The sequence below is a fragment of the Homalodisca vitripennis genome, chromosome 5 (genome assembly GCF_021130785.1).
Source record: "Homalodisca vitripennis isolate AUS2020 chromosome 5, UT_GWSS_2.1, whole genome shotgun sequence".
Classification (NCBI taxonomy): domain Eukaryota; kingdom Metazoa; phylum Arthropoda; class Insecta; order Hemiptera; family Cicadellidae; genus Homalodisca; species Homalodisca vitripennis.
The window spans coordinates 186,257,899-186,268,296 of NC_060211.1; positions in this window are offsets into that span (position 1 = coordinate 186,257,899).

Genomic DNA, 10,398 nt, shown 5'->3' on the forward strand with positions numbered 1-10,398 from the left:
TTCACAAAATCTACACAGTTAATCGTATTTATTACTTACCACAAAGAATTCCCGTTAATATACTTTAATTATACTTTAATATACCAACGTCAAAAAGGTGGTGTCGGCCGTCAGAGGTCATATCGTCTAAATTAAATGCACGGTTAGACGGGCGTTCTCGTATAAAAGTCACTCCTGAGACTTAACCAAACAAGTGCCCGCAATGAAACTTTGTACACAGATGCTCTGTAAGCTGAACTTTAATATACCAACGTCAAAAAGGTGGTGTCGGCCGTCAGAGGTCCTATCGTCGAAATTAAATGCACCGTTAGACGGGGCGTTCTCGTATAAAAGTCGCTCCTGAGACTAAACCAAACAAGTGCCCGCAATGAAACTTTGTACACAGATGCTCTGTAAGCTGAACTTTAATATACCAACGTCAAATAGGTGGTGTCGGCCGTCAGAGGTCCTATCGTCAAAATTAAATGCACGGTTAGACGGGCGTTCTCGTATAAAAGTCACTCCTGAGACTTAACCAAACAAGTGCCCGCAATGAAACTTTGTACACAGATGCTCTGTAAGCTGAACTTTAATATACCAACGTCAAAAAGGTGGTGTCGGCCGTCAGAGGTCCTATCGTCGAAATTAAATGCACCGTTAGACGGGGCGTCTCGTATGAAAGTCGCTCCTGAGACTAAACCAAACAACTGCCCGCAATGAAACTTTGTACACAGATGCTCTGTAAGCTGAACTTTAATATACCAACGTCAAATAGGTGGTGTCGGCCGTCAAAGGTCCTATCGTCAAAATTAAATGCACGGTTAGACGGGCGTTCTCGTATAAAAGTCACTCCTGAGACTTAACCAAACAAGTGCCCGCAATGAAACTTTGTACACAGATGCTCTGTAAGCTGAACTTTAATATACCAACGTCAAAAAGGTGGTGTCGGCCGTCAGAGGGTCCTATCGTCGAAATTAAAATGCACCGTTAGACGGGGCGTTCTCGTATAAAAGTCGCTCCTGAGACTAAACCAAACAAGTGCCCGCAATGAAACTTTGTACACAGATGCTCTGTAAGCTGAACTTTAATATACCAACGTCAAATAGGTGGTGTCGGCCGTCAGAGGTCCTATCGTCAAAATTAAATGCACGGTTAGACGGGCGTTTCTCGTATAAAAGTCACTCCTGAGACTTAACCAAACAAGTGCCCGCAATGAAACTTTGTACACAGATGCTCTGTAAGCTGAACTTTAATATACCAACGTCAAAAAGGTGGTGTCGGCCGTCAGAGGTCCTATCGTCAAAATTAAATGCACGGTTAGACGGGCGTTCTCGTATAAAAGTCACTCCTGAGACTTAACCAAACAAGTGCCCGCAATGAAACTTTGTACACAGATGCTCTGTAAGCTGAACTTTAATATACCAACGTCCAAAAAGGTGGTGTCGGCCGTCAGAGGTCCTATCGTCGAAATTAAATGCACCGTTAGACGGGGCGTTCTCGTATAAAAGTCGCTCCTGAGACTAAACCAAACAAGTGCCCGCAATGAAACTTTGTACACAGATGCTCTGTAAGCTGAACTTTAATATACCAACGTCAAATAGGTGGTGTCGGCCGTCAGAGGTCCTATCGTCAAAATGAAATGCACGGTTAGACGGGCGTTCTCGTATAAAAGTCACTCCTGAGACTTAACCAAACAAGTGCCCGCAATGAAACTTGTACACAGATGCTCTGTAAGCTGAACTTTAATATACCAACGTCAAAAAGGTGGTGTCGGCCGTCAGAGGTCCTATCGTCGAAATTAAATGCATCGTTAGACGGGGCGTTCTCGTATAAAAGTCGCTCCTGAGACTAAACCAAACAAGTGCCCGCAATGAAACTTTGTACACAGATGCTCTGTAAGCTGAACTTTAATATACCAACGTCAAAAAGGTGGTGTCGGCCGTCAGAGGTCCTATCGTCGAAATTAAATGCCACCGTTAGACGGGGCGTTCTCGAATAAAAGTCACTCCTGAGACTTAACCAAACAAGTGCCCGCAATGAAATTTGTTGACAAAATCCATTGTCTACCGTATGTATCATTTAAATAGTTTTTCACATCATTAGAAAAATGTGGAGGTGCTCCGTCGTGCATAAACCATGCATTTATTCTGTTTTGAACAGGAATATCTTCCAAGAGGGTAGGCAGGTTTGTTCTTAAAAAATTTAAGTACGCTACTCCATTAAGTCGATTAGGGAGGAAAAATGGACCAATCAAATTATCACCCAGAACACCAAGCCATACATTGACTGAAAATTTATGTTGAAAATGCCTCGTCGCAGTTTCATGTGGGTTGTCGTACGCCCAAGTATGGGTATTACGAAAAATTAACAATTCCATTTCTAGTAAAACAGGATTCATCAGTAACGAGAATACGCCGAAGAAAATACTGATGTCGTAAACAATTTCTTCTTAACCAGCGGCAGAAACATCTTCCGTTTATTAAGATCTTGCGGTAATAAGTCTTGAACACGTGTTATATGGAATGGGTACAACTGTGCTTCATGAAGTGTCCGCCATACGCTTGACTGGCAAATATTTAACTGACGTGATAATCGTCTGGTGCTTGTGGTTGGTGATAATTCTACAGCATTTATTATTGCTTGTTCATTATTATAGTTTCCTTGCGCTACGTTGACGACCAATATCTATTCGCTTCGGTTTAAAGCTACCAGTTTCTCTAAGTCGTCTCTCCACAGCTTCAAATGTTTTGCGATCAGGTGTTCTTCAATGTGGAAAAGTATCACGATATTCCTGAACTGCAGCTAAACCATTCTTGTTAACTTTGCCGTAAATCAGTATCATGTCCGTATACTCTTCAAACGAATACATACCATTTACATTATCTGCCATTATTTACTAAGATAATTACATACACTTTTATAAAAATATTTAATAAAATATTTTAAAAATAAATATTTAATAAAATATTTTATACACTTGTATAAAATATTTCCAAATAATCACAGGATCTCACAAAATACAATCTTTCACACGCCACAATACAAAAACCTCCATAAAGGTTATTCAAAATATTACTTCATGAACTTAATTGTTGATCAGCTGATATTGCCAACCTTTGCAAAGAAAATATGACGATAAAAAGTGTTGAATAAATGATCAGCTGTTACTCACAACCTAAACATTAGTTAATATTCTATGCAGATAAGAATATGCATTTTTGTGCGTCTGTTTTATTTTTAAATAAAGCTAAATTTCAATACCTATTATTAATTTTTTTCCTAAGTAATTCACATGAATCTTTTCAGAATTAAAATGTTCTACAAATCTGTTTAAGAAAAAAATGACCTTTATTTAACATTTATGGAAGTAAATCTTACGTTAAACACAAAAAATGTGTTATTTCTTCTTTGCACCAATTCTTGTGTTTTACGTAAGATATCTCTGAAAGTATTGCATTTACAGCTCTGGGACGAATTTTAATAAATTTGTCAGATATAAAAACATAAAAAACAATCGTATTTGTATCTTTGTAACTACCTTTACCATTTTTATACGGCCTGACTTCACCAAGGGTTCTGAAATCCGGGCGAAATCTTTCGCTAGGCGTAACTCGCTAACGAAGCGTTTCCGGGCATATGGTTATATGAACTTTTTTACTTGTTTTTAGCTATAGAATAAGCTCCCGAGAGATTGCCGTTTAGTTTTGAATCACCCTGTATACTGTGATTTTATAAAAAAGAGCGCTTCAAATAATTAACAAATACATTTTTGTACATTAAAATTCAGGATCTATGTACAAAGTTTCATTGCGGGCATTTGTTTGGTTTAGTCTCAGAAGGATCTTTTATTTGGTGGGGGGCAGCTCTTTTACTCTACGAATCGTTATGTCAACGACCCTATTTTTATATTTGCAATATCAGTGTTGGGTCTTTTACACTACTAAACGTTTAGAATCGTATAGAAACTAAAACACGTTTAAATTGGCATTAACATTAAATTTATGAGTAAAAAAATAAACCTTTCCTCTACTCTTTGATGCCCCAGTGGGAAACTGCCCTCAGTGTAGTTAAGATATCTGGAGTTGTTATATAATCTCCAGTAAATTACAGTAAGAACGTACGCGTGTTACGTTTTGTATACAGAAACAGATTTGTAGTTTTCCATTCGATTTTTAAGGAGATTCTAAATATACATTCTTATGCCAATAACGTGTATTTTGATATTTCCGCACTAAAATATTAAGTTCAACGATACAGTATGTTATCAAACGTATCTGACGCATATTATAATATAAATATTGAGGTCATACTTTGTATTTTAAGCAGCAAACAATTTCCGAGGTTTGTGCGTTAAAACCACATGTTTTAGGTTTGCAATTTATGACTTATTAAACATAGTCAATATGAAATGAATGCTTCAATGGTATTACTATTTCTATGAGTTGATGTAATGGTACCGCCATTTAATTATATTATCAATTCTAAAAATATAGAACTTCTAGAAGGATTTTTTCTCTTAAGTCAATGCATCATTATCATGTTATTCATTCTATTTGTCTATTTTGAAAATTATAATGGTCATTTGTTAGTATTAAATTGATGTTTACCTCTGTTTAATGCATACGAGCTTTAATATTAAAAACTTATAATACGTTTTCTTTCTCCAATAAGCGAGTCCCTGGCGTCATATATGGTATATTGTTACGTAGAATGTTTGGCGTGATTAGCCTACTATTCCATGTAATCGATTTGTTAATTTCATGTATAAGTTGTACAAAGATGTTTGTTAGCATTGCATGATTTTTACAGTTCAAATTAATCAACGTTCAAATAATGGAATGGAACAAATATTTTAACTACAACAGAATTAACAGTGAGGTAGTCTCAGGTAAAGGCTCGGGTGAGGTGGTTCCTTCATCGAAATGGTGTCATTACCAGACAATAGGTTTATGGCAACCGGTCTCGAGTTTGCGTGTCCCTTCTGAATGTGTCTAATGAAATTACGTGTAAGGGTTATAAAAACTATTCTCAGAAATTCCGTGAGGGGTATTGGGTAAAGAGATAAGTCTACACAATAGCTTTTCTTCCATATTATAACATCTGCTCATACCTACCAGGTGTCAGCAATAACATAAATTTCTCAAGCCTCAACCACATCTGACTCTGAAAAATTAGAAAAAAAATCAGGGAAACCCTAATGTCCTAAATTACACGACATTTAAATACAATACAACCATGCGATATAATAACTCTAAATAAGATTCACATACCCTGAATAAATTCAGTGATTACAAAAAACAATAGTTCAAAACTTTACAATAGTAAAAATAATTGGTGACACATTTAAAAATAAATTGTTGCAGATAAAAACAGAAGTAAACAGAATAAAAATAATAAATGAAATATAAAATAAATTGTTTTTTTGAAATATATGTGAGGTTAGAAAAAATATATTGTTAATTAGCCTACAAATTTTACTTATTATTTTCATGGATATAAAAGGACAAAGTCATTTAAAAAAGTGCGCAAAAGAGAAGCAGTAATATTTATGTTATAACTTCTAAAATACTTCCGCATGCTAGAATTTCAAGCTATGACTTTTTATAATGCTTTTAATTTTTCATGTTTTAAAAATAATGAAACTTTGGAGTACCAAATTCCATACGACGTTTGAACATTTTGCAGTATATATACTAATCTAGTTTATATAACCTTGATACTTGAAAATCTAATACTTTTATACGAGAACATCTGTCTAACGGTGCATTTAATTTAGACGATAGACCTCTGACGGCCGACACCACCTTTTGACGTTGGTATATTAAAGTTCAGCTTACAGAGCATCTGTGTACAAAGTTTCATTGCAAGCACTTGTTTGGTTTAGTCTCAGGAGTGACTTTTATACGAGAACGCCCCGTCTAACGGTGCATTTAATTTTGACGATAGGACCTCTGACGGCCGACACCACCTATTTGACGTTGGTATATTAAAGTTCAGCTTACAGAGCATCTGTGTACAAAGTTTCATTGCGGGCACTTGTTTGGTTAAGTCTCAGGAGTGACTTTTATACGAGAACGCCCCGTCTAACGGTGCATTTAATTTCGACGATAGGACCTCTGACGGCCGACACCACCTTTTTGACGTTGGTATATTAAAGTTCAGCTTACAGAGCATCTGTGTACAAAGTTTCATTGCGGGCACTTGTTTGGTTAAGTCTCAGGAGTGACTTTTATACGAGAACGCCCCGTCTAACCGTGCATTTAATTTAGACGATAGGACCTCTGACGGCCGACACCACCTATTTGACGTTGGTATATTAAAGATCAGCTTACAGAGCATCTGTGTACAAAGTTTCATTGCGGGCACTTGTTTGGTTAAGTCTCAGGAGTGACTTTTATACGAGAACGCCCGTCTAACCGTGCATTTAATTTTGACGATAGGACCTCTGACGGCCGACACCACCTATTTGACGTTGGTATATTAAAGTTCAGCTTACAGAGCATCTGTGTACAAAGTTTCATTGCGGGCACTTGTTTGGTTTAGTCTCAGGAGCGACTTTTATACGAGAACGCCCCGTCTAACGGTGCATTTAATTTAGACGATAGACCTCTGACGGCCGACACCACCTTTTTGACGTTGGTATATTAAAGTTTAGCTTACAGAGCATCTGTGTACAAAGTTTCATTGCAAGCACTTGTTTTGGTTTAGTCTCAGGAGTGACTTTTATACGAAAACGCCCCGTCTAACGGTGCATTTAATTTAGACGATAGGACCTCTGACGGCCGACACCACCTTTTTGACGTTGGTATATTAAAGTTCAGCTTACAGAGCATCTGTGTACAAAGTTTCATAGCGGGCACTTGTTTGGTTAAGTCTCAGGAGTGACTTTTATACGAGAACGCCCGTCTAACCGTGCATTTAATTTTGACGATAGGACCTCTGACGGCCGACACCACCTATTTGACGTTGGTATATTAAAGTTCAGCTTACAGAGCATCTGTGTACAAAGTTTCATTGCGGGCACTTGTTTGGTTAAGTCTCAGGAGTGACTTTTATACGAGAACGCCCCGTCTAACCGTGCATTTAATTTTGACGATAGGACCTCTGACGGCCGACACCACCTATTTGACGTTGGTATATTAAAGTTCAGCTTACAGAGCATCTGTGTACAAAGTTTCATTGCGGGCACTTGTTTGGTTAAGTCTCAGGAGTGACTTTTATACGAGAACGCCCGTATAACCGTGCATTTAATTTTGACGATAGGACCTCTGACGGCCGACACCACCTATTTGACGTTGGTATATTAAAGTTCAGCTTACAGAGCATCTGTGTACAAAGTTTCATTGCGGGCACTTGTTTGGATTAGTCTCAGGAGCGACTTTTATACGAGAACGCCCCGTATAAACGATGCATTTAATTTCGACGATAGGACCTCTGACGGCCGACACCACCTTTTTGACGTTGGTATATTAGAGTTCAGCTTACAGAGCATCTGTGTACAAAGTTTCATTGCGGGCACTTGTTTTGGTTAAGTCTCAGGAGTGACTTTTATACGAGAACGCCCGTCTAACCGTGCATTTAATTTTGACGATAGGACCTCTGACGGCCGACACCACCTATTTGACGTTGGTATATTAAAGTTCAGCTTACAGAGCATCTGTGTACAAAGTTTCATTGCGGGCACTTGTTTGGTTAAGTCTCAGGAGTGACTTTTATACGAGAACGCCCGTCTAACCGTGCATTTAATTTTGACGATAGGACCTCTGACGGCCGACACCACCTATTTGACGTTGGTATATTAAAGTTCAGCTTACAGAGCATCTGTGTACAAAGTTTCATTGCGGGCACTTGTTTGGTTAAGTCTCAGGAGTGGCTTTTATACGAGAACGCCCGTCTAACCGTGCATTTAATTTTGACGATAGGACCTCTGACGGCCGACACCACCTTTTTGACGTTGGTATATTAAAGTTCAGCTTACAGAGCATCTGTGTACAAAGTTTCATTGCGGGCACTTGTTTGGTTTAGTCTCAGGAGCGACTTTTATACGAGAACGCCCGTCTAACCGTGCATTTAATTTTGACGATAGGACCTCTGACGGCCGACACCACCTATTTGACGTTGGTATATTAAAGTTCAGCTTACAGAGCATCTGTGTACAAAGTTTCATTGCGGGCACTCGTTTGGTTTAGTCTCAGGAGCGACTTTTATACGAGAACGCCCCGTATAACGATGCATTTAATTTCGACGATAGGACCTCTGACGGCCGACACCACCTTTTTGACGTTGGTATATTAAAGTTCAGCTTACAGAGCATCTGTGTACAAAGTTTCATTGCGGGCACTTGTTTGGTTAAGTCTCAGGAGTGACTTTTATACGAGAACGCCCGTCTAACCGTGCATTTAATTTTGACGATAGGACCTCTGACGGCCGACACCACCTATTTGACGTTGGTATATTAAAGTTCAGCTTACAGAGCATCTGTGTACAAAGTTTCATTGCGGGCACTTGTTTGGTTTAGTCTCAGGAGCGACTTTTATACGAGAACGCCCCGTCTAACGGTGCATTTAATTTCGACGATAGGACCTCTGACGGCCGACACCACCTTTTTGACGTTGGTATATTAAAGTTCAGCTTACAGAGCATCTGTGTACAAAGTTTCATTGCGGGCACTTGTTTTGGTTAAGTCTCAGGAGCGACTTTTATAAGAGAACGCCCCGTCTAACCGTGCATTTAATTTTGACGATAGGACCTCTGACGGCCGACACCACCTATTTGACGTTGGGTATATTAAAGTTCAGCTTACAGAGCATCTGTGTACAAAGTTTCATTGCGGGCACTTGTTTGGTTTAGTCTCAGGAGCGACTTTTATACGAGAACGCCCCGTCTAAACGGTGCATTTAATTTCGACGATAGGACCTCTGACGGCCGACACCACCTTTTTGACGTTGGTATATTAAAGTTCAGCTTACAGAGCATCTGTTGTACAAAGTTCCATTGCGGGCACTTGTTTGGTTAAGTCTCAGGAGTGACTTTTATACGAGAACGCCCCGTCTAACCGTGCATTTAATTTTGACGATAGGACCTCTGACGGCCGACACCACCTATTTGACGTTGGTATATTAAAGTTCAGCTTACAGAGCATCTGTGTACAAAGTTTCATTGCGGGCACTTGTTTGGTTAGTCTCAGGAGCGACTTTTATACGAGAACGCCCCGTCTAACGGTGCATTTAATTTCGACGATAGGACCTCTGACGGCCGACACCACCTATTTGACGTTGGTATATTAAAGTTCAGCTTACTGAGCATCTGTGTACAAAGTTTCATTGCGGGCACTTGTTTGGTTAAGTCTCAGGAGTGACTTTTATACGAGAACGCCCGTCTAAAACCGTGCATTTAATTTTGACGATAGGACCTCTGACGGCCGACACCACCTATTTGACGTTGGTATATTAAAGTTCAGCTTACAGAGCATCTGTGTACAAAGTTTCATTGCGGGCACTTGTTTGGTTTAGTCTCAGGAGCGACTTTTATACGAGAACGCCCCGTCTAACGGTGCATTTAATTTAGACGATAGGACCTCTGACGGCCGACACCACCTTTTTGACGTTGGTATATTAAAGTTCAGCTTACAGAGCATCTGTGTACAAAGTTCCATTGCGGGCACTTGTTTGGTTAAGTCTCAGGAGTGGCATTTATTAGAGGACGTCCCATTTTACGATACATTCCTACGGTTTACTTAGGTATTTATATTTGGGATTTTTATTCATGACACATTTAATGGGAAAACCTTTGTGGAAAGTAATAAATAGAAAAAACTGTGTTGATTTTGTGAAAGATCGTTTTTATAATTAGTATTATACAATTTATTCTCAGTTTTTGAATTTTTGTTAACGCCTTCAGATTGATGACTGCAACATTGATGCACTAGACGGTCTGGACGATAAAGTGACGCTAACTTCACGGTGGTGCTCAAATCAGTAACTCTCCTCTCCTTGCGGTGAGATAGTGAGAGACATCAGGAGCAAAAGCAAGGTGTATTTTTTTCTTTATTTGCATTCAGCTAATACAGCAGTTCCCAACCCTATTTGGTTTGTGGGAACCACTTATAACGTATAACAGTATCTTAAGGGGGGCCCCCTGAAATATTATACTACTTCTAAAAAAATCAAAATATCTTTATTTAAACTTAAAAATACACATACTGTAAACAAAATCTAAATAATGAAAAATAAAAACACACACACACACAATAAACAAACTTAAGCTTTGAACATAAAATTAATTATGCATTTTTAAACACATGTTTATATTTATCTAATATGATAAACATATATTTATATTTTGATTATGATCTATATTGTGTAATTGAGAATAAACTGAACACTATAAGTTTTAATATGTTTTATTTAAACGTTTAAG